The 24999-nt window shown below is 44.2% G+C and overlaps 1 protein-coding gene across 2 annotated transcripts in view; it reads left to right on the forward strand.

Annotated features, from left to right (window-relative positions):
* Nucleotides 1-24999, forward strand: part of arhgap28 (Rho GTPase activating protein 28) — a 187215-nt gene that overhangs the window by 13103 nt on the left and 149113 nt on the right. The window lies entirely within an intron of this gene.

The raw sequence follows: 24999 nt of genomic DNA on the forward strand, positions 1-24999 counted from the left end.
CCACATTATGTGGACTGCAGTGATTCAAGAAGGCAGCTCACCACCACTTTCTCAAGGACAATTAGAGATGGGCAATAAATGCTGGCCTAGCCAGTGATGCCCACGTCCCATGAATGAATAAAAAAAAACTTGCAGTGTGAGGCCAGCAATTTAGCTAGAACTAGTTGGGCCAGTGCCATGGATGTTATCTAAATGTTAGCATAGATAAATGATGTGCTGCGTGCCTCTCTTGTGTAGTTAAGGCAAGCTTGGAGCATCTGGTATGTGACTTGTGTTTGTTGTTACGGTTGAAATCAGAGTTGGCGTCTCGAGTTTCCCTCGTTCATTCTTGCTCCCCTGGTGGGTTCAGCATGCGTAGCTGATTGGAAACATCTGGCCTTGGCCCTTTGATCACACTGGGTCGGTTGTTTGGCCAGTCCCTTCATCCATTATGAGGCTGGCCAAATCACTTAGCTTTGATTAAAGGAATTGCTCAGGAGAAGAAAAATGTAGTAATTGGGTAGCAATCTACAGGGGCTTTGACAAGCATCTCCAGGGGCTGGTCAGCCATCTACAGGTGACTGTATGGCTCAAATGTACAATAGAATCGATCTGTAATATATTGACAATTTCGCATTAGATGAAGTGTAACCAATCTATGGGTCGTACCTAATTTCTTATATATTTTGTGATTATTGCTTTCTCATTTTAATTTTTATTTGTCCGTCATTGAGCAGGAATTTTGGGGGAGGGGGAATATTGGACCTGCTGTGGCCAGCAGAATTGGACTTACAGTTCCACAGTCTGGTTTCCAGCCTTTGACAGCAAAACACAGCAAATCAGCAGAACCATGAACTGGGAACAGTAATCGCCATGCCCAATTCTCTGATCTCTGCGGCACAGTGAGATCCTGGGCCAGACCAGAGTCCTTGCAGTTTGAGTGTTGAGATCTAATTGCCCACAGGAGCTTCATGTTAACGCGTGCCAGTCCCTGAAGTAGAAAAGCACTCCAGCTGCCACTGCTAACTCTTTGCCACTCCAAGCTCAAAGATATATTTTGAAAGTACTCACTACGGAAATAAATATAAATACAAATTAAAACGTGAATGCAATTTAAAAATAACAACCTGCTCCATCCCCTTTGATTGATGGGCTTTGACTATACAGACATGTTTGTGGCAGTTTGTAAATTGAACACTGTTGATAATGAAGCCATCGTTTTTTGGGGCCGCCAGTTTGTTTAAAGATGTGTCAATTTTTCTGACTTGTGTCTTATCTTTGGCATAAAAGCTGAATTCTTGACATGAAGTGTTACTGTCACACTCCAACTGTCTTTCTCTCTGTGCAACACCATGAGATTGTAACTTAATTTCAAAAAGTATATATACTAAAAATATATATAAATAAAAAGAAAGGGATGTTTTATGTTTCCTGCTATAATGTTGAAATAAAATAAACTCTTGAGACCTTTTTGAGATAACAAGAATCATTGGCAATCTTGTGAAATTCCCTCTCAATAATAATTAACCTCAGGACCTGTTGAATACTCTTTGACACTGAGACTACCTGAGCAATCACCTTTAATGAACAGACCTGCAGGCAACCATAGACCCAAGCCCAGACTACTCATCAGCAAGTCCCTCACATGCATGTACACATACATGTGCGTGAACTTGCAAAGACACACCCACGTGCACATGCATGCACACATGTACATGCGCACATGCATGCATGCACACGCACACACACGTGCACACACATGCATGCAAACATGCACGTGCACATATATGCATGCACCCAACACATGCACACACAAATATACGCATGCACACACAGGTGCACACAAACACATACATGCATACACACATGCACACTCCAGTCATGGAGTATGATCAAGACAGAATTTAATACATTTCTAGATATTAAAGATTTTGAGGGATATGAGGATAATGTAGTGAAATGGCAGTGAAGTAGAAAGTCAGCCAGGATCTAGTTGGATGGCAGAGCAGGTTTGAAGGGCTGAATGGCCTCTTCCTCCTGTTTCCTATGTTCATATGAAAAGTTCACTTGGCCACTGCTGCCAGCGACAATGGAGAACTTGATGCTCAGCCAAAACTCCTTACAGGGGGACTGGAGAACCCCAGCAGGGACAAGGTTGGAGAATGTCGGCCACTAGCTTTTTTGGGGCTGTCAATTTGTTTGAAGGTGTTGGTTAATTGCACTGAGTTCCGTCTTACCTTTGGAATAAAAGCTAAAGTCAGTTGATGATATCTCCTTGATGGGAAATGTAAGATTTCTACTGTTGCCCTGCGGTTGGATTCCATTATTTATTCAATATCGTACAGGATTTGCTTTGTGACTCAACCTGTTTAGCTGTTTTGGTAGGAGGAATAAAAAGGGAGAGGCAGTTCTTGTAACATTTGTCTCTTTCTGCAAAAGCTCCTGTTCTGTGATGTTTGAATAAGAACATAAGAACATAAGAAATAGGAGCAGGAGTAGGCCATCTAGCCCTTCGAGCCTGCCCCACCATTCAATAAGATCATGGCTGATCTGTCGTGGCTCAGTTCCACTTTCCCGCCCTCTCCCCATAACCCTTAATCCCCTCTCTTATCAAGAACCCATCAACCCGCTTCTTAAAAATATTTAGCGAGGCAGCCTCCACTACTTCAACGGGCAGAGAATTCCAGAGATTCACCACCCTTTGAGTGAAGAAGTTCCTCCTCAACTCCGTTCTAAACTGCCTCCCCTTTATCTTGAGGCTGTGCCCCCTAGTCCTACTGTCTTTTTTGAGCAGGAAGAGTCTCTCCACCTCTATCCTATCCATCCCATTCATCATCTTATACGTCTCAATGAGATCTCCCCTCATTCTTCTAAACTCTAACGAGTACAAGCCTAGTTTATTCAGCCTCTCCTCATAGCTCAATCCCCTCAACTCCGGTATCAGCCTAGTAAACCTCCTCTGCACTCCCTCCAGTGTTCTTCCTTTATAAAGTGTTGCTATTTTCGACTTGAGATTTGCTTCAAATGGACTTCTGAGTATAACACAAATGATAGAACTCTAATAATGTAGGAGTTAATTAGGCTCATTCATCCAGCTCACTGATGTGCGGCTAGGTGCATTAGTTATGCTAAATTGCCCCTGAGTGTCAGGGGACTAGCTAGGGTAAATGCATGGGGTAATGGGGTTAGAGCTTGGGTGGGATTGTAGTCGGTGCAAACTTGATGGGCTGAGTGGCCTTCTTCTGAACTGTGGGCCTTCTATGATTCTAAATCACTGTGGCACAGTAGTTAGCACTGCTGCTTCACAGCACAAGGGATGCAGGTTCGATTCCTGACTTGGGTCACTGTCTGTGCGGAGTCTGCATGTTTTCCCCGTGACTGCGTGGGTTTCCTCCCACAGTCCGAAAGATGTGCTGGTTAGGTGGATTGGCCATGCTAAGTTCTCCCTCGGTGTACCCGAACAGGCACCGGAATGTGGCAACCAGGGGATTTTCACAGAAACTTCACTGCAGTGTTACTTTAAGCCTAGTTGTGACACTAATAAATAAACTTAAACTTAGTAATTGAAGCCTGTTTTCTTGCACCCTCTTCTACTGCAGCTCTCCCACAACTTTATCCCTAATCACACATCTCTTGCTTGCTGAATCCCAGTTTGCCCTTATCTGTATTTTTTTTGGATGTTTCAATCAAGCCTTGACATAAAAGTTGTAAACAGGTACAAGCCTCGGTTCAGTAAGTGATTTAGTGCCGACCTTATTGTAGGCTAGTCCGCTGCTATCTGTAGCCTTATGATCTATTGTGCAAGTGAGCTTCAGTTAATCACGCAGAGTGAAGGCTCCAAACACCCAGATATTTTTCACAGGCCAATCACTGGACAAAAATAACCTGACAGCAGTTTTGAAACATGTGCGCTGCACTGGGTCAGTGGAGAAGGAAGGGGCTGTCATCCACCTTTATTTGAAAAATGGGAAACCTTTCCGCTGAATGAAGTCATGGTTTAATCAGTCGAGTGAGACTATAATGGTCCTTCCTTATTCCCCAGGGGACTGGGGGGAAAGCTGTGCTCAGAGCTCATTTCTAGTCTAAAGGCTGTAATCCTCTGGCATCTCCCTAAGGTTCTGCTTTCCTTCATCTCAGTGACATGGTTCCTAATGGATTGCACGCACATCTGTCTATGGCCACTGCTGCTTTAAGTGTAACAACAGATTCTTTCTGTTCGAGAGGCCCATTTTTTTTTGATGCATTTGTGCACCTGTGAAGAATGATGTCCGTTTCCAGTAACAAAATGTTAAATACATCCTCGATTTTATCACTCTAGCTTGGGTCAGGAGTGAAGCAGATAATGGTTGCCCCTGTAATGGGCGAACTCGGCCTTCGAACTGGTAGACCAGCAGAGTCCCAGGTTTGATCACCCATCTCTGTTTCGTCAGCGGATCTCATCCACATGGTGACAGGAGTTACGCTTGGCCTCAGTGCCCTGGTCTAGGGAAGCGGGAAAATAAGGAACCAAGGTTCCCATTCCTGATCTCTATCCGCCGCTCAGGAATGCGGATCTTATAAACAAAAGGTGAAGACAGGATTGGTTCATCTCAACTGTGACAGCCCAGCCAGGTCAAGTGAGTTGTCACAATGTCATCTGGACTTATACTGGTATATGTTCATCTGAGTGAGGTGTTGAAGAATGATCAGCACTTGTGGGACTTTACTTGACAAGAGTTAGTAACTCATGAGGTGAAGGCAGAAAATTGACATGAGTTAAATGGTTGTTAATCATAAAGAATTTCTCATTTGAAAATGCGAAGTTCAAACATAACCACGTACTCAGATTCTCAACGACAGTGGTACAGGACTGGTGGCACATGTGGTGGCACAGTGATTAGCATTGCTGCCTCACAGCGCCAAGGACCCGAATTCAATTCCTGGCTTGGGTCACTGTCTGTGTGCAGTCTGCATGTTCTCCCCATGTCTGTATGGGTTTCCTTTGGGTGCTCCAGTTTCTCCCCCCTGCCCCCCACAGTTTGGAAGACATGCTGATTAGATGCATTGGCCATACTAAATTCTCCCCCAGTGTACCCAAACAGGCGCCGGAGTGTGGTGACTGGGGGATTTTCACTGTGACTTCACTGCAGTGTTAATGTAAGCCTACTTGTGACTAATAAATAAAGGACGTGGAAAAGGAAAGACTTTCATTTACATAACACCTTTCACAATCTCCCAAAGTGATTTTCAGCCAATGAAGCGATGTTGAGGTGTCAGTGCCACTGTAACACAGGGAATATCACTGACAATTTGCGCTCAGCAAGACCTGAAATACAGCAATGTGATAATGATCAGATAATCTGTCTGACTGATGTTGAGTTGGCAATAAAGATATCATTGGGAGGCTTTAAAAGGGTTGATCTACACACACTTGTTTAAAAGCTCAATATTGCTTCAGTTAAATCTTTGGGTAATTGTATGTTTTAAGTGCAAATACAATTACTTTAAATGACCAAGAGTGCAGATGATTGTAGGACTGAATCGCAATAAACGTGTGGTGAATCAGCCGGAAATGTTTCGCTGAGGGCCAGAATTTCAAAAGACGACATACCAATGTGCTTAATCAGCCACTCGGCATCTGTAAATAAAACCAATAACAAACAGTAAACAGCGGGGCGATTAGACCAATCAATCATTGCCGTGGCCCTGACCAAAGTTTGGCAGTGGAATGGTTGCACTGATTTATGCGTCGCTTGAAAAGCCCAAGGTAATTAAAAAGCAGGCAGTGCTGGCATCACCAGATATTTCATACAATGGGAGTGAAAAGGAAGTGGTTTAGCGCCCTGGAATTTGGGATTGGGATCTGGGTCACGGAATGTGTTTATTTTACGCAAACTTTCTGTGCTTGAGATCAGGGTCTGAATCACTCAGCTACAGTAGGGACAGGCAACCTTGGCTAGTGAGTGAGCCACATGAACAGTCCTCCTTCATCTCAGTGTGGGCCGCAAGATTGAAATCATGAACCATAACCCCTTGACTACGGTTAAATACATTTAACAGGATATTTCATAAGTTATAGAAAATCACTGATGTATTAATGGAACTATCATCAACTTCAAGTGGTAAAAATAAAAGGAATATGGACACTTTGGACACAGAGGGAGCGCACAGTCAATGTTGTAAGCAATCAGCACACACTTCACTTCGCTTACTCTTGCTTTAAGTGCGTAACACTTCAGTCAGACCAGTTGGGAAAAAAACTACGCTGATGGAAATCAGCTTAATGTGAAGATCCTGCTTGTGTACAGTGGTCAACAAAATGTCTCGTGGGCCGCTCTCAGAACCCAGATGGGCCACATGTGGCCCCCAGGCTGTAGGTTGCCCCACATTGCTTCCGCTACTCTCTTTTGGAATTAATTATTTTTACAAGTTTGTTTATTTGTCTATGAATATTATCGATTGCGTTTTTAGTTGTTTTTCCAGGCATTTCCACTCTGCTGTGGAATAGCTTATATTGGAGATGAGTGCTTACAGTTTAACCATCTCTAGGACCAGAAGCAACCTGGTGTAACCGAAATGGTATCAGTTAACACAGTAACATGGCAGGGCGGAGAACGAAGGAGCTTTTCAGTCTCTGTGGGCTTAATCCAGTTTAAATGCTACTCATTACTGATGGCCCAAAGGCACACAAACAGCAGGTGCCACCTTTGTGGTTGCCACGGTGATCACTAATTGTCATTTAGTCCATTAGATGGATGGCAGAACAACCAATGTAACATTTTTTTAACCACATGTGCCCCTGAATGAGCTAAAAACTAACTGCGAGACTTAAGGCGTTACTGTAGTACACTCCAAAAAGCATGGTGTCACAGTGGTTAGCACTGCTGCCACACAGCGCCAGGAACCTGGGTTCGATTCCCGGTTTGGATCACTGCGTCTGCTTGGGTTTCCTCTGGGTGCTCCGGTTTCCTCCCACAGTCCAAAGTAGGTGGATTAGCCATGCTAAAATTGCCCCTTAGTGTCAGGGGGACTAGCTAGGGTAAATAAGGTTGCGGGGATAGAGCCTAGGTGTGATTGTTGTCGGTGCAGACTTGATGGCCGCCTCCTGCACTGTAGGATTCTATGATTCTATGATCTGTAGTTGTACATTCGCAGGCCTGAAGAAAATATTACCTGGATAAAAACTCCATCAAGCTATGAAGATGCAAGATGTCACCATCCATGCAAGGGTTGCATTTGACTCCATGATGTTTTGGATTCATTTCACCTACTCATTGACTCTGCCCAATCTAAGTAACGAATGTAAATATATATATTTCCAAAAAGCAGACGATTATTCCAGATAAGGATGAATTGAAAGGCCTTGCCTGCTTTTCCTGTGACTGAAACTAGGCTCGGCCAGTTGTATGAATTAAATGGGATGTTCTCATCTGTTGCGTCCTGTACAAATATAAAAACAAGTAGATAACAAAAGTACAATTCCTGCCCGTGTGATGGGTAGGGGCCTAACAGTGTGACTCTCATGTCATGTTATGGTAATCATGATGTGGAGATGTTGGTGTTGGACTGGGGTAAACACAGTAAAAAGTCTCACAACACCAGGTTAAAGTCCAACAGGTTTATTTGGTAGCAAAAGTGGCTTTTGCTACCAAAGTGGTTTTTGCTATCAATTAAACATGTTGGACTTTATGGTAACAGAGGAATGATTGCAACTTGCCATTCCTACATCACTTTAATCTTTACCTCAAGTGAAGTAAGTTTGGAAATGTGCGAGGTAATTCAGCCTCGCCGGTTCATTCCTTCCTCAATCCATTGACACCCTGACTTTCCTTCTCCTCCACTCGCTGCTCCAATCAAAAACCCTCCTCTAGGGCAAGGAACCCCAGGGTCATTGTGGCAAATGGGAGCGGTGATCCGATTTGTAAAGGAGATGAAGTTAAAGCCTAGAGGCATTGCTAACGTGGTGTTGTTTGTGTGAGGAACTTAAGGGGGGGGAGGAAATGTGGTATAGGGAGAGGTCACCCCTCTCTCCTGCCAATCAGCCAGCGGGTGGCACCAGTGCAGTGCTCCAGGTAGTAAGATGGCGATGAGCCTGTAAATGTGTGCTCCCAATATAGTTTACGTTTGCTTGCAATGAATCAGTTTCTACATCAAGTTTTCAATAATATGGTGATAGAATGCACGCACTGGATTAGGACAATGGCTCGGATGAAGGATAGACACCAATATAGACTGGTAATTTAAGTTTATTAGTGATACAAGTAGGCTTACATTAACACTGCAGTGAAGTTACTGTGAAAATCCCCCCGTCGCCACACTCCGGCACCTGTTTGGTTACACTGAGGGAGAATTTAGCACGGACAATGCACCTAACCAGCACGTCTCTCAGAAAGTGGGAGGAAACCGGAGCACCCAGAGAAAACCTACACAGACACAGGGAGAACGTGCAAACTCCACACAGACAGTGATCCAAGCCAGGAATCAGAACAAGGCTCCCTGGTGCTGTGAGGCAGCAGTACCAACCACTGTGCCACCGTGCGGTAATTGGGCCTATTAACCCATTTCCATGTCATATTTTGTTCAATGCCATCCCCCTTGTGAATTAAACAGATCCGTTGACATTTGCAAAACCTTCAAACCTTTTACTCCAAAGGTATTGGTCCAATTTCCTTTTGGAATATGGATTCTTCAAGACTTAAATGTGTTTTCTTGTAGACTATCAGAGATTTGGACAGTCTCTGCTCTCACTCTTTATAAAGTATCTTTGTATGAATTGAAGGGGATGTATTTCAATAAGTGAATACCATTACAGTAGCCTTATTTTCAATTTTAATATGATTCTATGAGGATGTATATCATACTGAAATCTCGCAAAACTTTTCACACAAGTTGCTTTTGAAGTCCAGTGATTGTTATGTAATCTTCTTTTATCAAACTCCCTTTGTCCACTTGGCATAAACTTCAACTCATCCGGAACTCTTCTGCGCACATTCCATTTTTCACTGAGTCACACTTGGCCACTATGTCCATCTTTGCTGATCTATATTAGTTCCTCATTCCCCACTGACCCTAAGGTCAATATTCTCTGGGTGTTTTTGTCAACCTCCTATCTGTGTAACCTTCTCTACCTCTACACATGCCTATATTCCCAATATATACAATAACCTAGGAATTTAGGAGAAGGAGTGAGCCATTCAGCCCTTCGAGCCTGCTCTACCATTGAATAAGATGGTGGCTGAACTAGTTGTGGTCTCTGCTCCACATTCCTTACCCCCACCCCCAACAAACATGTCTAACTCAGTCTTGAATAGATCCAGTGACCCAACCTCCAACACAGAATTCCACACACCAATGACTCTTTGGGAGAAAATGTTTCTCCTTACCTCCGCCTTAAACTATGTCTCCTTATTTTAATCTCCTTTGTCCTGCAGACACAGCATACTGTTCATAGAGAAGGAAAGGAGAGGCTGCAGAATGTTGTTTTACAGTCATAGCTAGGGTGTAGAGAAAGATCAACGTAATGCAAGGTAGGTCCTTTGAAAAATCTGATGGCAGCAGAGAACAAGCTGTTCTTGAGTCAGTTGGTACGTGTCCTCAGATTTTTGTATCTTTTTCCCAGCAGAAGAAGATGGAAGAGAGTATGTCCGGGGTGCGTGGGGTCCTTAATTATGCTGGCTGCTTTTCCGAGGCAGTGGGAAGTGTAGACAGAGTCAATGGATGGGAGGCTGGTTTGTGTGACGGACTGAGCTATGTGCACAACTTTTTGTAGTTTGGATATTCATAACTAAAGACCCTCAGGGATGGGAACAGGTCACTCTCTCATGATCAGGACTGATATGTGACTCAGCTGCCAATGATGGAGCTCAACTCATACATTCAATCAAGTTGTTTGCTTTAAAATGTTTGATCTGGCTGTAGTATTGAACAGATGTTAAACCCTCATAAAACACTGCATTCTTAGACTTCCTTTGAAACTTAAACCCCTCCTAGTTTTGGAAAGTCAAAACATTTTGACAAATGTCCCCTGCTATCAACGAGTGCATAACTGGATGAGGTTTACAATAAAGCAGTTTTAGTTCGTTGAATGTGCATGGTCGTGATTTAATCAATCAAAATGTTAATATATGGCTTTTGAGAATGTTATTGTTCAAGTCCAACAGGTACAGAGGGAGTTCACTTGCATCTAACTTCCGTGAGGATCACAAAATCCATGCCCTTCGACCGAAATGCTGGCCTCAAGCCAACTTTATGGTGCCTGAATATATAGGGTTATTCCTGTGTACAGCCTACACTAATTATGGTGTTGATTAGCAGCATCCATCAATCACCAACATCCCACAATAATGACTTCCTCGCACCATTTAAAGTGAACCTACATCTCTTAACTGGGAGTTCCATTGTGGCTGGAACAAATCATAGAATCCTACAGTGCAGAACGAGGCCATTTGGCCCATCAGGTCTGTACCGACCACAATTCCACCCAAGCCCTATTCCCGTAATCCCACACGTTTACCCGGCTAATCCCCCTGACATTAGGGCCAATTTAGCATGGCCAATTAACCTAACCTAATCAATATTTGGACTGTGGGAGGAAACCAGAGCACGCGGAAGGAACCCATGCAGACATGGGGAGAATGTGCAAACTCCACACAGACAGTTGGGAGTCAGGCAGGGAGTCAATCTGACTGTCTGAGGAACAGTGAGAAATGGCACAATGATAGCAGAGAGTGGGCACCAAGGTTCCCGGACACTGCTCTGGAGATCAAGGTGGTGGACAGGAAAAAGAGATATCCAATATCTTTATGGCTGTGGAAGGTGAGTGGGCCTGAACATTGACTATAGACCCTCGATACTCATGGTCAAAAAGTGGTGGGACCAATAGCCTTGCGGGGACAATTCCAGGACATGACCTCTGTTCATTCTCCCTGTCCTGGAATGGAAATTGTTTTTACAGCACCCACATCTGGAAGAAAGTGGTTTGTGTGGAAGGAAATCTTGAGTCAGGAACAAGCCTAAACCCTTGGCCACCAGACTCCCCGTAGATTTTTGCAACTTGAAAGAACTACGTGCAAGTATTTGGCGAATTTCAACCATACCAACAGTTGAGAAACCAGCCAGGAATTAACTAGTGAGTAGTGATGGCGGCTGCCATTCCTGCTACTTAACCTGGCACAGCTGGACGTGCATTAAGATGGTGTTGGCTGGAGTGCTGAATTCCAAAATGGCACTGCTGATGTCCGACTGGGTCACATTCCAATTGACATTCGTCTCTTTGCGCTGCGGTCTTCTGGTGAACATTAGCTGTACTCAGTGTAATGCCCTCACCAAGGTGGCATCTGGCACCATCCATAGCACAAATGTGCATGCTCGTATTGAATGCATTTTTGGTCCCAAACAGTAGCCTTTACTAAGCCCAATTTTGCTCCTATTGAATGAAATAATCATGTTGGACAAATGCAAAGCGATGCACAAACACTACAAGTTCTTTGTTCTTGGGATTTGAACTTCATTGGCAAGGCCAATATATACCCCAGATCAGGCAGGGAGAACAGACTTCCTTCTGTAAGGACCACATGGTTTTTACATGGGTAGGGGAGGTGGTGCGTAGTTGTATTGTCGCTGGACTAGTAATCCAGAGACCCAGGCTAATGTTCTGGGGACCCGGGTTCAAATCCCACCACAGCTGATGGTGAAATTCAAATTCAATAAAAAATCTGGAATTAAGAGTCTACTGATGACCATGAAACCACTGGTGGGAAAATCCATCTGGTTCACTCATGCCCGGAAGGGAAGGGAAATCAGCTGTCCTTACCTGGTCTGGCCTACATGTGACTCCAGGGCCACAGCAATGTGGTTGACTCTTAAATGCCCTCAGGGATGGGCAATAAATGCTGACCCAGCCAGCAATACCCACCTCCCTTAAACAAATAGAAAAAAAAGACAACTTGGTAGTTGGATGGTCACCATTACTGATACTCGCTTTTTCATTCTTATTCAATGAAGCAAACTTTCATTCTCCAGCTGCTGTGGTGGGATTTGAACTCATGTCACTGCATTGATAGTCCAGGTTGCTGGATTACTGGTCCAGTAACTTCAATAAAAAATTTGGAATTAAAAGTCTACTGATGACCGTGAAACCACCGTCGGAAAACCCAATCTGGTTCACTCATGCCCATAAGGGAAGGAAATCAGCTGTCCTTACCTTACCATTATGCTACCCTACCCCCCAAATGGGTGAAGCGATCCCATTTGCAAAACAGCAGCTGTGTTTTCCTGGTGTCCCGACTGACCTGGAGATCTTTCTTGGTGCTCAGCAGAAATTTATTCCGATGTTCAAAAAGGACTGTAGGAGGAGAGGTAATAAGCCGTGGATAACGAAGGAGGTGAAGGAAAGTGTTAAATTAAAAGCGGAGGCGTTTAGAGTAGCTAAGAGTAGTGGGCGAGAAGAGGATTGGGAGAGGTTTAAATGTCAACAAAGATTGACAAAGAAATTGATAAAGAAGGGTAGGATAAACTATGAGGCTGGGCTAGCGCTTAATATAAAAAAGGATAGCAAGAGTTTTTATAAGTATATAAAAAGGAAGAGGCTGGCTAGGGTGAACGTTGGACCCTTAGAGGATGAGAAGGGGGACTTAGTGGTAGGGGATGGGGAAATGGCTGAGGTCTTGAATAACTTTTTTGTTTCGGTCTTCACGGAGGAGGACGTGAATAATTTGCCGGGTGTTAGAGATGGAAAGGTGGTAGGACTGGAGGGTCTCGATGACATTACTGTTACTAGAGAGGTGGTGCTCGACAGACTGGAGGGGCTGATTGTGGACAAGTCCCCAAGACCGGATGGAATGCATCCGAGGGTTCTGAAAGAAATGGCGGAGGTGATAGTGGATGCCTTGGTGGTTATTTTCCAAACGTCGCTGGATTCCGGGGAAGTGCCGGAAGATTGGAAAATGGCTAATGTTACGCCGTTGTTTAAGAAGGGTGCCAGGCAAAAGGCGGGGAATTATAGGCCGGTTAGTTTAACGTCTGTTGTGGGTAAAATGTTAGAATCCGTCATCAAGGAGAAAATAGCAAGGCATCTTGAGGGGAATTGCTTGATAGAGCAGACGCAGCACGGTTTCGTTAAGGTGAAGTCGTGTCTGACGAATTTACTGGAGTTCTATGAGGATGTGTCTAGGGTGGTGGATAGAGGAGAGCCGGTGGATGTGGGCTTTCTTGATTTTCAGAAGGCGTTTGACAAGGTACCTCACAAGAGGTTATTGCAGAAGGTCAGGGGACGTGGAGTTGGGGGTAGGGTGTTAGCATGGATAGAGGGTTGGTTGTCAAATAGGAGGCAGAGAGTGGGGGTCAATGGGTGCTATTCGGATTGGCGGTTGGTGACTAGTGGAGTGCCTCAGGGGTCGGTGCTGGGGCCTCAGCTATTTACCATTTATATAGATGATCTGGAGGAGGGAACCGAGTGTATGGTGTCGAAATTTGCTGATGACATCAAGATTGGTGGAACGGCAAATTGCGCGGAGGGTGTGGAGAGTCTGCAGAAGGATCTAGATAGGCTGGGCGAATGGGCCAGGAACTGGCAAGTGGAATTTAATGTTGGCAAGTGCGAGGTGGTCCACTTTGGTAGTAATAATGGTAGGAAGGATTATTACTTACGTGGAGAAAAACTGCAGCAGGCGACGGTGCAGAGGGACCTCGGGGTCCTCGTGCATGAGTCGCAAAAACCCAGCTTGCAGGTGCAGCAGGTGGTCAGGAAGGCGAATGGGATGCTGGCCTTCATAGCGAGGGGGATTGAATATAAAAGTAGGGAGGTCTTGCTGCAGCTGTATAGGGCATTGGTGAGGCCGCAGCTGGAGTACTGTGTGCAGTTTTGGGCGCCGTACTTACGCAAGGATATTTTGGCCTTGGAGGGAGTGCAGAGGAGGTTTACTAGGCTGATGCCGGAGTTGAGGGGGTTGAGCTCTGAGGAGAGGCTGAATAAACTAGACTTGTACTCGTTAGAGTTTAGAAGAATGAGGGGAAATCTCATTGAGACGTATAAGATGATGAATGGGATGGATAGGATAGAGGTGGAGAGACTCTTCCCGCTCAGAAAGGACAGTAGGACTAGGGGGCACAGCCTCAAGATAAAGGGGGGGCAGTTTAGAACGGAGTTGAGGAAGAACTTCTTCACTCAAAGGGTGGTGAATCTCTGGAATTCTCTGCCCGTTGAAGTGGTGGAGGCTGCCTCACTAAATATTTTTAAGACGCGGGTTGATAGGTTTTTGATAAGAGAGGGGATTAAAGGTTATGGGGAGAGGGCGGGAATGTGGAACAGAGCCACAACAGATCAGCCATGATCTTATTGAATGGCGGGGCAGGCTCGAGGGGCCAGATGGCCTACTCCTGCTCCTATTTCTTATGTTCTTATGTAGGTGAAGTAAGTCTTCTCTGACTTATTGTTTGTGGAAACATTTTGAGCAGATCAGTTTTTATACGGCTGGGGGGAGCAGGTATGGTCGTGGGTCAAGGTTAACCAATACATGTGACTATAATAAATCAAATCAAAATTCATAGAGTCATAGAGCTTTACAGCATGGAAACAGGCCCTTTGGCTCAACTTGTCCATGCCGCCCTTTTTTTAACCACCAAGCTAGTTCTAATTGCCTGCATTTGGCCCATTTCTGTCTATACCCATGTAACTGTCTGAATGCTTTTTAAAAGACAGAACTGTACCAGCCTCTACTGCTACCTCTGGCAGTTCATTCTGGACACTCACTATCCTCTGTGTGAAAGAATTGCCCCTCAGACCCTTTTGATTTGATTTGATTTATTATTGTCACATGTATTAAAATACAGTGAAAAGTATTGTTTCTTGCACGCTATACAGACAAAACATACCATTCATAGAGAAAGAAATGAGAGTGCAGAATGTAGTGTTACAATCATAGCTAGGGTGTAGAGAAAAATCAACTTAATGCAAAGTAAGTCCATTCAAAAGTCTGACAACAGCAGGGAAGAAGCTATTTTTGAGTCGGTTGGTATGTGACCTCAGACTTTTGTATCTTTTTCCCAAAGGAAGAAGGTGGAAGAGAGAATGTCTGGGGTGCGTGGGGTCCTTAATTATGTTGGCTGCTTTGCCAAGGCAGCAGGAAGTGTAGACAAGTCAATAGACAGGAGGCTGGTTTGCGTGATGGATTGGGCTACATTCACAATCTTTTGTAGTTCCTTGCTATCTTGGACAGAGCAGGAGCCATACCAAGCTGTGATACAACCAGAAAGAATGTTTTCTATGATGCATCTGTAAATGTTGGTGACATGCCAAATTTCCTTCGTCTTCTGAGAAAGTAGAAACGATGGTGGGCTTTTTTATCTATAGTGTCGGCATGGGGGGACCAGGACAGGTTGTTGGTGATCTGGACACCTAAAAACTTGAAGCTCTTGACCCTTTCTATTTCGTCCCCATTGATGTAGGCAGAGGCACATTTTCTTTTACACTTCCTGAAGTTGATGACAAAATCCTTTGTTTTGTTGATATTGAGGGAGAGATTATTGTTGCTGCATCAGATCACCAGGTTCTCTATCTCATTCCTGTCTTGTCATCGTTTGAGATCTGACTCACTACAATGATATCATCAGCAAACTTGAAAATCGAGTTGGACGAGAATTTGGCCACACAGTCATAGATGTATAAGAAGCATAGTAAGGGGCTGAGAACACAGCTTTGTGGGGCACCGGTGTTGAGGATGATCATGGAGGAGGTGTTGTTGCCTATCCTTACTGATCGCGATCTGTGGATTTGGAAGTTCAGGATCCAGTCACAGAGGGACGTGCCAAGGCCCATAGAATCATAGAACCCTACAGTGCCCATAGGGTCTGCACCGAACACAATCCCACCCAGACTCTACCCCCATATCCCTACATATTATACCCACTAATCCCTCTAACCTCAGCTACCCTGGACACTAAGGGGCAATTTCTTACATGGCCAATCAACCTAACCCACACATCTTTGGATGTGGGAGGAAACTGGAGTACCTGGGGGAAACCCACGTAGACATAAGGAGAATGTGAAAACTCCACACAGACAGTGACCCGAGCCGAAAATTGAACCCAGGACCCTGGAGCTGTCAAGCAGCAGTGCTAATCACTGTGCTACCATGCTGCCCAGGCCATGGAGTTTGGAGATGAGTTTTGTGGGAATAATAGTGTTGAAGGCTGAGCTGTTGTCAATAAATAGGAGTCTAGGTGTTCCAGGGTTGAGTGCAGGGCCAGGGAAATGGTGTCTGCTGTGGTGACAGGCAAACTGTAGTGGATCCAGATAGTCCAGGAGGCTGGAATTGATTCGTGTCATGACTAATCTTTCGAAGCACTTCATAATGATGGATGTCAGGGTCACCGGCCGATAGTCATTATGAAGCGCTGCTTGGTTTTTCTTGGGTACTGGGATGATGGTTGTCTTCTTGAAGCAGATAGGGACCTCAGATTGTTGTAAAGAGAGATTGAAGGTGTCTGAATATCCCCGCCAGCTGATCCGCGCAGGATCTGAGTGCTGTGTTTTGTATCTCTCTGTTCTCGCCTTAAACCTATGCCTTCTAGTTTTAGATTTCCCTACCTTTGGGAAAAGATGTTGACTATTCTGCTGATTTATGCCCTTTATTATTTTATAGACCTCCATAAAACCACCCCTAAGCCTCCTACGCTCCAGGGAAAAATGTACCAGTCTATCCAGCCTCTCCTTATAGCTAAAACTCAAGGTCTGGCAGCATTTGCAGAGAGGGAAACAGAGTGAATGGGCTAGAATTCTCCAACTTCATCTGTGGCTAGGGTTCTCCGGACCCGCTGCAGTGAACGGAGCTTTGGCTAAGTGCCAAATTCCCCATTCTCGCTGGCAGCAGTGGCAGGACAGGGGGTGGGGGCGGTGCGTACAAGGTCGGGGAATTCCAGCCAATATTTCAGATCCAAATAACCCTTCTGGAGGATTGTGTTAGGAGTGTGTTCTCTCTGTGAGTCTCCCCCATCTCCCTTTCGGCAGCTGTATGCTTTAGCTTTATTTGTGCACATGTTTGGAAGGTGAATCAAACATTACAAGTCACTGAAACAAACCTGTCCTGAAATAAAACTGGAATATAATGCACTTGTTATTTTTGTACAAAGCAAGAATGCAGGTGCTGCCTGATTTAAAGGCAAGACTGGTAAATTTTGTACGGCAGCATGAGACCTTTGTTAGATAGAAGCATAGATAGGAGATTGGGGACTACACAGAATCACAGCACTGACGGGGGAGAATTACAACTTCTGTTGGTTGTGTTGGTATGGTTCAATTGATAACTGTCCTTCTTTTAATGTTGTTTGTGGGATCTTGTCATGTGGAAAAATTCCTGGGCACATTAGTGCCCAGTAACTGTCACAAGAGCACAATTCACATCCTTGTTTCCAATCTCCCCATGGCCTCACACCCACCCCATTTTGGTAATCTCTCCCAGCCCACAATGCTCCATGATGTCTGCATTACGATTCTAGCCATTGGAGCATCCTCTGATTTTAATGATTCCACCATTGGTGGCCATGCCTTCAGTTGCTGAGGCTCTTATCTCTCTCATATCCTCCCTACACCACTTTCCCCTACCTTTGGGAAAAGATGTTGACTATCTAGCTGATCTTTGCCTATTATTATTTTATAGACCTCTATAAGAACACCTCAAAGCCCGGGGAAAAACATCCCAGTCTTTCCAGCCTCTCCTTATAACTCAAATCATCAAGTAGAATCTTGGTAAATCTTTTCTGCATTCTCTCTGGTTTAATAATGTCCCTAAAATTTCATAGATTTTTAAAAACCATTTAAAAAAAAGACATTTTGGCATCAGTTAATGTCCTAACCTTTGTCTTGTGATCTGTAAATGGAGTGTTTAATATCTGCTGCATTTCTGTCTGAGAATTCCTTAGCATGGTGAGCTGGATTAAGGGTGAAACCAGAGCATGTGAGAGAATTGACATGAATGAGTTACAGGCTACTCATGGTGACTCTAGAACTCTCACCAGTTCTGGGAAGTTGTGATTCATGAATGTTGTCTGACTTAAATGCTTGTGTGGAAATTAATTCCTAGTTCCCTTTTTAAAATATCTTATGGTATATCCTCCAAACTATTATTAGCAGTGAAAAAGGGAGTTCTTTTGTTCAACAATTTCCTGGTTATTTTAAAAATTATGTGTGTCTACGTTCTTCATTTTTTCACTACGTGAGTGAGTGCTGGAGATTTTCTGGCTTTTCACTTGATTAATCCTTCAAAGAGAAACAACAAGGAAAAAATAACCCAAATTTCCTAATAACTGGGAGGACTATCTGAGTTGCTTGATTCTTATATTCTCTAAGTTTTACTGCCAGAAGCTCTTCAGGTTATTGCCAGGAGTTTTAATCTCGGGGATTTTCTTCCTCACAGTGGTTCTGCCGTGTTAACATACTGTCAGAAGCTATGTACAGTGCTCTTACTGTTAAACAGTGCCTGACAACATACATAATCTAATTCCTGTTTCTAACAAGATTAAGGACTTAAGGTTTCACTGGTCGTGAGAATTGGCATCATTCGCAGTGCAAAAAGTCCAAGTCAACAGTCTCATAGAATCATAGAACCATTACAGTACAGAAGGAGGCCATTTGGCCCATCAAATCCGCACCGATCGCAACTCCACCCCAGCCCTATTCCTGTAACCCCACACATTTACCCTGCCAATCCCCCTGACACTAGGGTCAATTTAGTATGGCCAATCCTCCAGGTGGGAGGAAACAGGAGCAGCCGGAGGAAACTCACACAGACGTGGGGCGAATGTGCAAACTCCAGACAGACAGTGACCCAAGGCCGGAATTGAACCAGGGTCCCTGGTGCTGTGAGGGAGCAGTGCTAACCACTGTGCCACCATTCTCCCAAAAACAAAACCAAGAGAAGGGTTAGGTTATTGTCTTCTATTGATGCTGCTGCTCCAGTGTTTCAACTAACAAAGTGATCTTTCTAACATCCGCTTGCATTCTTACACAGCTTATGGTACGAAAACGAGAAGGTATCAACGAACTGTAGTCTCTTGTGCCTATATGTAATTTGTTTATATTGGTGGGTGTAAATCCTTAATTGCCACAGCTATGGACCAGTAATCCTGAAGTTTACAGAATTGTTACAGGGCGAGGTCATTCAGCCCATCATGACTGCACTGGCTGTCTGAATCAGCAATTCATTTAGTATCAATCCACTGAGTTCTCTCTGCAACCCTGCACGTTCTCCCTTTTTAGCTTTGTGAGCAAATTGTTATACGCCTATCCGATTCGAATTTCCCGTTGATTGATAATATTCCATTTGATGTTGAGAAGTAAAAGTGGCTGATGACGATTTTGTTTAACTTGGTGATACAAGCTAAAATTGCCCTCAACAAGTCTGGGCCAACACCAATAACAAAACAATGGAAAGTGACTGACCTGTGTTTGAAGCCCAAATGGGTCCTTAATGTCCTTAGGGAGGAGAACCTGACCCGAAGGTTTACCAGGCTGATTCTGGGGATGGTGGGACTGATGTACGAGGAAAGATTGACTAGGTTAGGATAGTTTTCGCTGGAGTTCAGATGAATAAGGGGTGATCTCATAGAGACTTATGAAACTCTAACAGGATTAGACAGGGTAGATGCAGGGAGGATGTTCCTGATGGTGGGGGAGTCCAGAACCAGGGGTCACAGTCTGAGGATTCAGGGTAGACCATTTAGGTTCGAGGTGAGGAGACATTTCTTCACCCAAAAAGTGGTGAGCCAGTGGAATTCATTAGCACAGGAAGTAGTTGATGCCAAAACACTGAATGTATTCAAGAGGCGGACAGATATATCACTTAGGGTGAACAGGATGAATGGTTATGGGGAGAAAGCAAGATTAGGCTATTGAGTGGGATGATCAGCCATGATTGTGATGAAGGTAGAGTAGACTCAATAGAGCCAAATGGCCTCCTCGTGCTCCTATATTTCTATTCCTAACTGTCCACCCGCCATGTAACTCCAGTCTCAATGAAATGATTGATTGGTCATGTCTTCTGCAATGCCCCTCATAAAATCCTTACAGTGCAGAAGGAGGCCATTTGGTCCATCAAGCAAGCCTGAATCGACAACAATCCCACCCAGGCCCTATCCCCATAAACCCACATATTTCCCCTGCCAATTCCGTCTTTGGGTGGCACGGTAGCACAGTGGTTCACAGCTCCAGGGACCTGGGTTTGATTCCCGGCTCGGGTCACTGTCTGACCCTCTAACCTAAACCATTCCCTTTCCATCCATAAACCCATCCACGGACCTCTTAAACGCCCCCAAACTTGGCGCATCAACAACTGCAGCAGGTAGGGCATTCCATACCCTTACCACCCTCTGGGTAAAGAACCTACCTCTGACATCCGTCCTACAACTACCACCCCTTAATTTAAAGCTATGTCCCCTCGTGCTAGCTTTCTCCATCCGAGGAAAAAGGCTATCACTGTCCACCCTATCTAAACCTCTAATCATCTTGTACGTTTCAATAAGCTCTCCTCTTAGCCGCCTTCTTTCTAACGAAAACAACCTCAAATCCCTCAGCCTCTCCTCATAGGACCTTCCCTCCATACCAGGCAACATCCTGGTAAACTTCCTCTGCACCCTCTCCAATGCCTCCACATCTTTCTTATAATGTGGGGACCAGAACTGTACACAATACTCCAAGTGCGACCGCACCAGAGTTTTGTACAGCTGCAACATGACGTTGTGGCTCCGAAGTTCAATCCCCCTACCAATAAATGCCAAGACACCGTATGCCTTCCTAACAACATTATCGATTTGATTTCCAACTTTCAGGGATCCAAGCACATATACACCTAGATCCCTCTGTTCGTCAACACTATTCAGAGTCCTACCGTTAGCCCTATACTCTACACATTTGTTATTCCTGCCAAAGTGAATTACCTCACACTTTTCCGCATTAAACTCCATTTGCCACTTCTCGGCCCAGCTCTGCAACTTGTCCAAGTCTCTCTGTAAACTATGACACCCCTCTTCACTATCTACCACTCCTCCGACTTTGGTGTCATCAGCAAATTTACTAATCCATCCTTCTATACCCTCATCCAGATCATTTATAAAAATTACAAACAGCAGTGGCCCCAAAACAGATCCCTGAGATGGGAAATCTGGCCCATGGGGTTTAATTTCTTTCTGCATATTTAGTACTGGGTTTTATAAATTCACAAAATACTTTTGTACTGCAACTGTTCAGCCAGTTGTGCTGTCTCTCATGCAAGAATAGCAACTCAATTCGTTCCACTCCCTTGCCTTTTCCCTGTGGTCTTGCAAATCCTTTCTCTTCAGATAATGATCCAATTCCCATTGGAAAGCTGTGGTTGAATCTGCCTCCTTCCTAACCACTGCTACGATTTTGGAACGTTTTCCTCTTGTCATCTTAGCTTCTGTTGCCCTTCACCTTAAATCAATGTCCCTCTCCACCCTCGCCCAGGTTCATGACTCTTAAAATCACAGAATCCCTACAGTGTAGATGAGGTCATTCAGCCCAACAAGTCTTCTCAGACTCTCTGACAGAGTATCTTACCCTGGCCTTCTCTCCCGCTCTATCCCTGTAACCCCACACGCTTACCATGGCTAATCCATCTGACCTACATATCTCGGTATACTGAGGGGCAATTTAGCATGGCCATTTCGCCTAACCTGCGCATCTTTGCAGCATGGGAGGAAACCGGAGTGCCCGGAGGAAACCGATACAGACATAGGAAGAATGTGCAGACTCTGTACAGACAATCATTCCATTCCGCCAGAATAAACCGTTATAATATTCAGTTTAAAATGTTAACACTGGAAAGGCTCACTACATTTTTGTCCCCGTGTGTGCCACGCATCTTTCCCTGACAATTTCTCTCCTTTACAAATCAAAAGATTGTTTTACATTTGGCTCCTACAGTAAGCTTCCAGTGTTCGGGAAAAATCAAGCTGGATCAAACTGAAGAGTGGAGCCCATGGGGGGTGGGGTTGGCATGATGGAACATTGGTTAGCATTGCTGCCTTACAGCACCAGGGACGCGGATTCAATTCCTGACTTGGGTGACTGTCTGTGTGGAGTTTGCACATTCTCCCTGTGTCTGTGTGGGCGTCCCCCTGGTGCTCTGGCTTTCTCACACAGTCCAAAGACGTGCTGGTTAGGTGCATTGGCCATACTAAATTCTTCCTCAGTGTACCCAAATAGGCACTGGAAAGTAGTGACTAGGGGATTTTCACAGTAACTTCATTGCAATGTTAGTGTAAACCTATTTGTGACACTAATAAATCAACTTAAAACTTATTAACATTGTTCCATTAGACCCAAACAAAGTCCAATGTGTGAAATTTCAAAACTATTTTCTAAATGATGAATATGTTCAAAAGTCTGGAAACACTTGGCAAAGAAAAAAAAGTGCAAACACTCAGGGTGACAGGTCTAACTGATAGATATTTTAGGGAGATGGTATAGGTATGATGGGCAGAACAGAAACCTTCTGTGCTACGAAGGGTGAGTGGGGAGCAATTGTTCCCCTTGGTTAAGGGGGTCAATCACAAGGGAGCATAGTTTTAGGGTAAGGGGCGAGAAATTCAGAGGGAATTGGAAAAAAATATTTTTCACTCAGAGAGTGGTGGGAATCTGCAACGCACTGCCCGAGAAGGTAGTGGAGGCCGGAAACCTTACAAATTTAAAAAAAAATTTAAAAAAAAATTTGAATGGGCACTTGAAATATCATAACATTCAAGGATATGGGACAAGTGCAGGAAAATGGGATTAGCGCACCTTTAGTGATAGTTAGTGTAAGTGCAGATTCGATGGGCCAAAGGCCTCCGTAAAACCCACTGATTCTATGGTTCTATAAATGATGCTTGTCTATTTTTACATTGGATTAATTTAGACCAAAATCTAAAGAATCCAGTTAGTTCCTTATGCAGCAAAGTCTAGCCACAAGGATATCCCTTCTGGGATCAACTTCAGCTGTTCTACACAGGTGGCTTCCAATACAGGTTTAAGTTTAATTTGTGTATACATTTTTAGGGTTGACATTATTTTGGAACTATAAACAGGTGGCTGTTAGGAAAAGTCTAACTTGATTATGTATTTGTTCTGTGTTAGGGATATAGCTTTGCTCCCAATGTTTTTTAACCTGTCATTAATAGACATGTAAACCCCATGCAAGTATCTGATCTCGGACTTTTGTATCTTTTTCCCGACAGAAGAAAGTGGAAGAGAGTATGTTCAGGGTGTGTGGGGTCCTTGATCATGCTGGCTGCTTTTCTGAGGCAGCAGCAATTGCAGACGGAGTCAATGGATGGGAGGCTCCTTTGCTTGATGGACTGGGCTTCAGTCACTACCTTTTGTAGTTTCTTGCGGTGTTAGTCTCCTGACATTGAAGGAGAGACTATTGTTCTCACACCATTTCACCAGACTCCACCTCGTCATTGAGATCCCATCCACTACACTGGTAGCATCAACAAACTTGAAAATCGAATTGGAGGGGAATTTGGCCACACAGTCATATGTGATATGTGTATAAGGAATTTAATAAGCGGCTGAAGAAATAGCCTTGCAGGGCACCGGTGTTGAGGATAATCATGGAGGCGATATTGCTGCCTATCTTTACTGATTGCAGTCTGTGGGTGAGGAAGTCTTGGATCCAGTCACAGAGTGAGGTTTGATCACATGTATCCCAGCAGTAGATGTCGAGGGAGAGTTTTTATACTTCTAACTTTAATTTTATTTATTGGTGTCACAAGTAGGCTTCCATTAACACAGCAATGAAGTTGTTGTGAATATCCCCTAGTTGCCATACTCTGGCGCCTGTTTGGATACACTGAGAGAGAATTTAGCATGGCCAATGCACCCAACCAGCACGTCTTTCAGACCGTGGGAGGAAATTGGCGCACCTGGAGGAAACACAGGCAAACACGGGGCAGTGATTCAAGCTGCGAATTGGACCCGGGTCCCCACCGCTGTGAGGCAGCAGCGTTAACCACTGTGCCACTGGGGATTTACATTGGAAGAATTTTTATCACTATTGTGTTTGTGTTTTTAAGTTAAACCAATGCTGCAAAAGGCTGATGGAATTTTTAAAAAGTAAAACATGTAGTATTTTAAGAAAGAGAGAATTCCAGATAATTATACAGATCACACTGAACTGCAATGTCAGGCCCTTGGCGAAAAAAAAATGACCTTTTACCTCTTCTTCACACAAGCGTTTTCCAAAAACACTCTGGGGTGAAGCTCACGGTAATCGCTTCAGTTTCACTGCACGTTTGTTGATTTGGAAGTGGTGTGTTTCAGAGCGCACCCGAGTACAAAGTAGCATCGTGTCAGTGGCTTCGCTGTTTTTGTGTTAACAACTTCAGTAAGGAAATGCAATCTTGTGTCGGGCCACACATTTTACAGCAGTTCTGGAATGACAGTGAACTGGACATCAAAAGAAAATGCCCCGGCAGTTTGAAAAGAAACATTTGTTTTTAATCTCGTTTGCTACGGAAGCCAGTGTTTAAAATGAGGCTGCACTCAGCTAAACTGCTAATTCCAATGAATCGATTTGTTGCAAAAATTAGGGGGTAGATAAACAGCTCCAGGTAATAGGAAAAGGCGAACTAAAGAATTTGTCCTCCAACTATCAGTTCTTTAAATAGTAGCTGCCTGTGTCATATGTGGTTTAATTCCCAAGACAGGAAACTTAATATCTCTTTGTTTTGCTGCTTCAGAGAAATGTCTTGAAGCAAGGCGGACTTGTACCATTGCAAGACCTTGTGACAGCACAGAGATATCAGTGTGGAGGATTAGAGCGCATTTTTTTTGGAGAAGCAGATACATTAAGCATGTTGTTAAAAGTACTGCGAACGGGAGAGTCTTAATTTGAAATCGATCCACGTTTCATTCGTTCTATCTCCCCACCCCCCCAAAAAAAGTCTGGTTTTTCTTAAGGTAAGAGAACGGCATGTATTCTGTCTAAGTATTAACTGTAACGGGGTGGGGTGGGTGCGCAGAGTGGGGGTTATCTTTTCTGATTAAGC

This window comes from Carcharhinus amblyrhynchos, chromosome 8 (genome assembly GCF_965287045.1).
Source record: "Carcharhinus amblyrhynchos chromosome 8, sCarAmb.v2.hapA, whole genome shotgun sequence".
In the NCBI taxonomy this organism is placed as follows: Eukaryota; Metazoa; Chordata; class Chondrichthyes; order Carcharhiniformes; family Carcharhinidae; genus Carcharhinus; species Carcharhinus amblyrhynchos.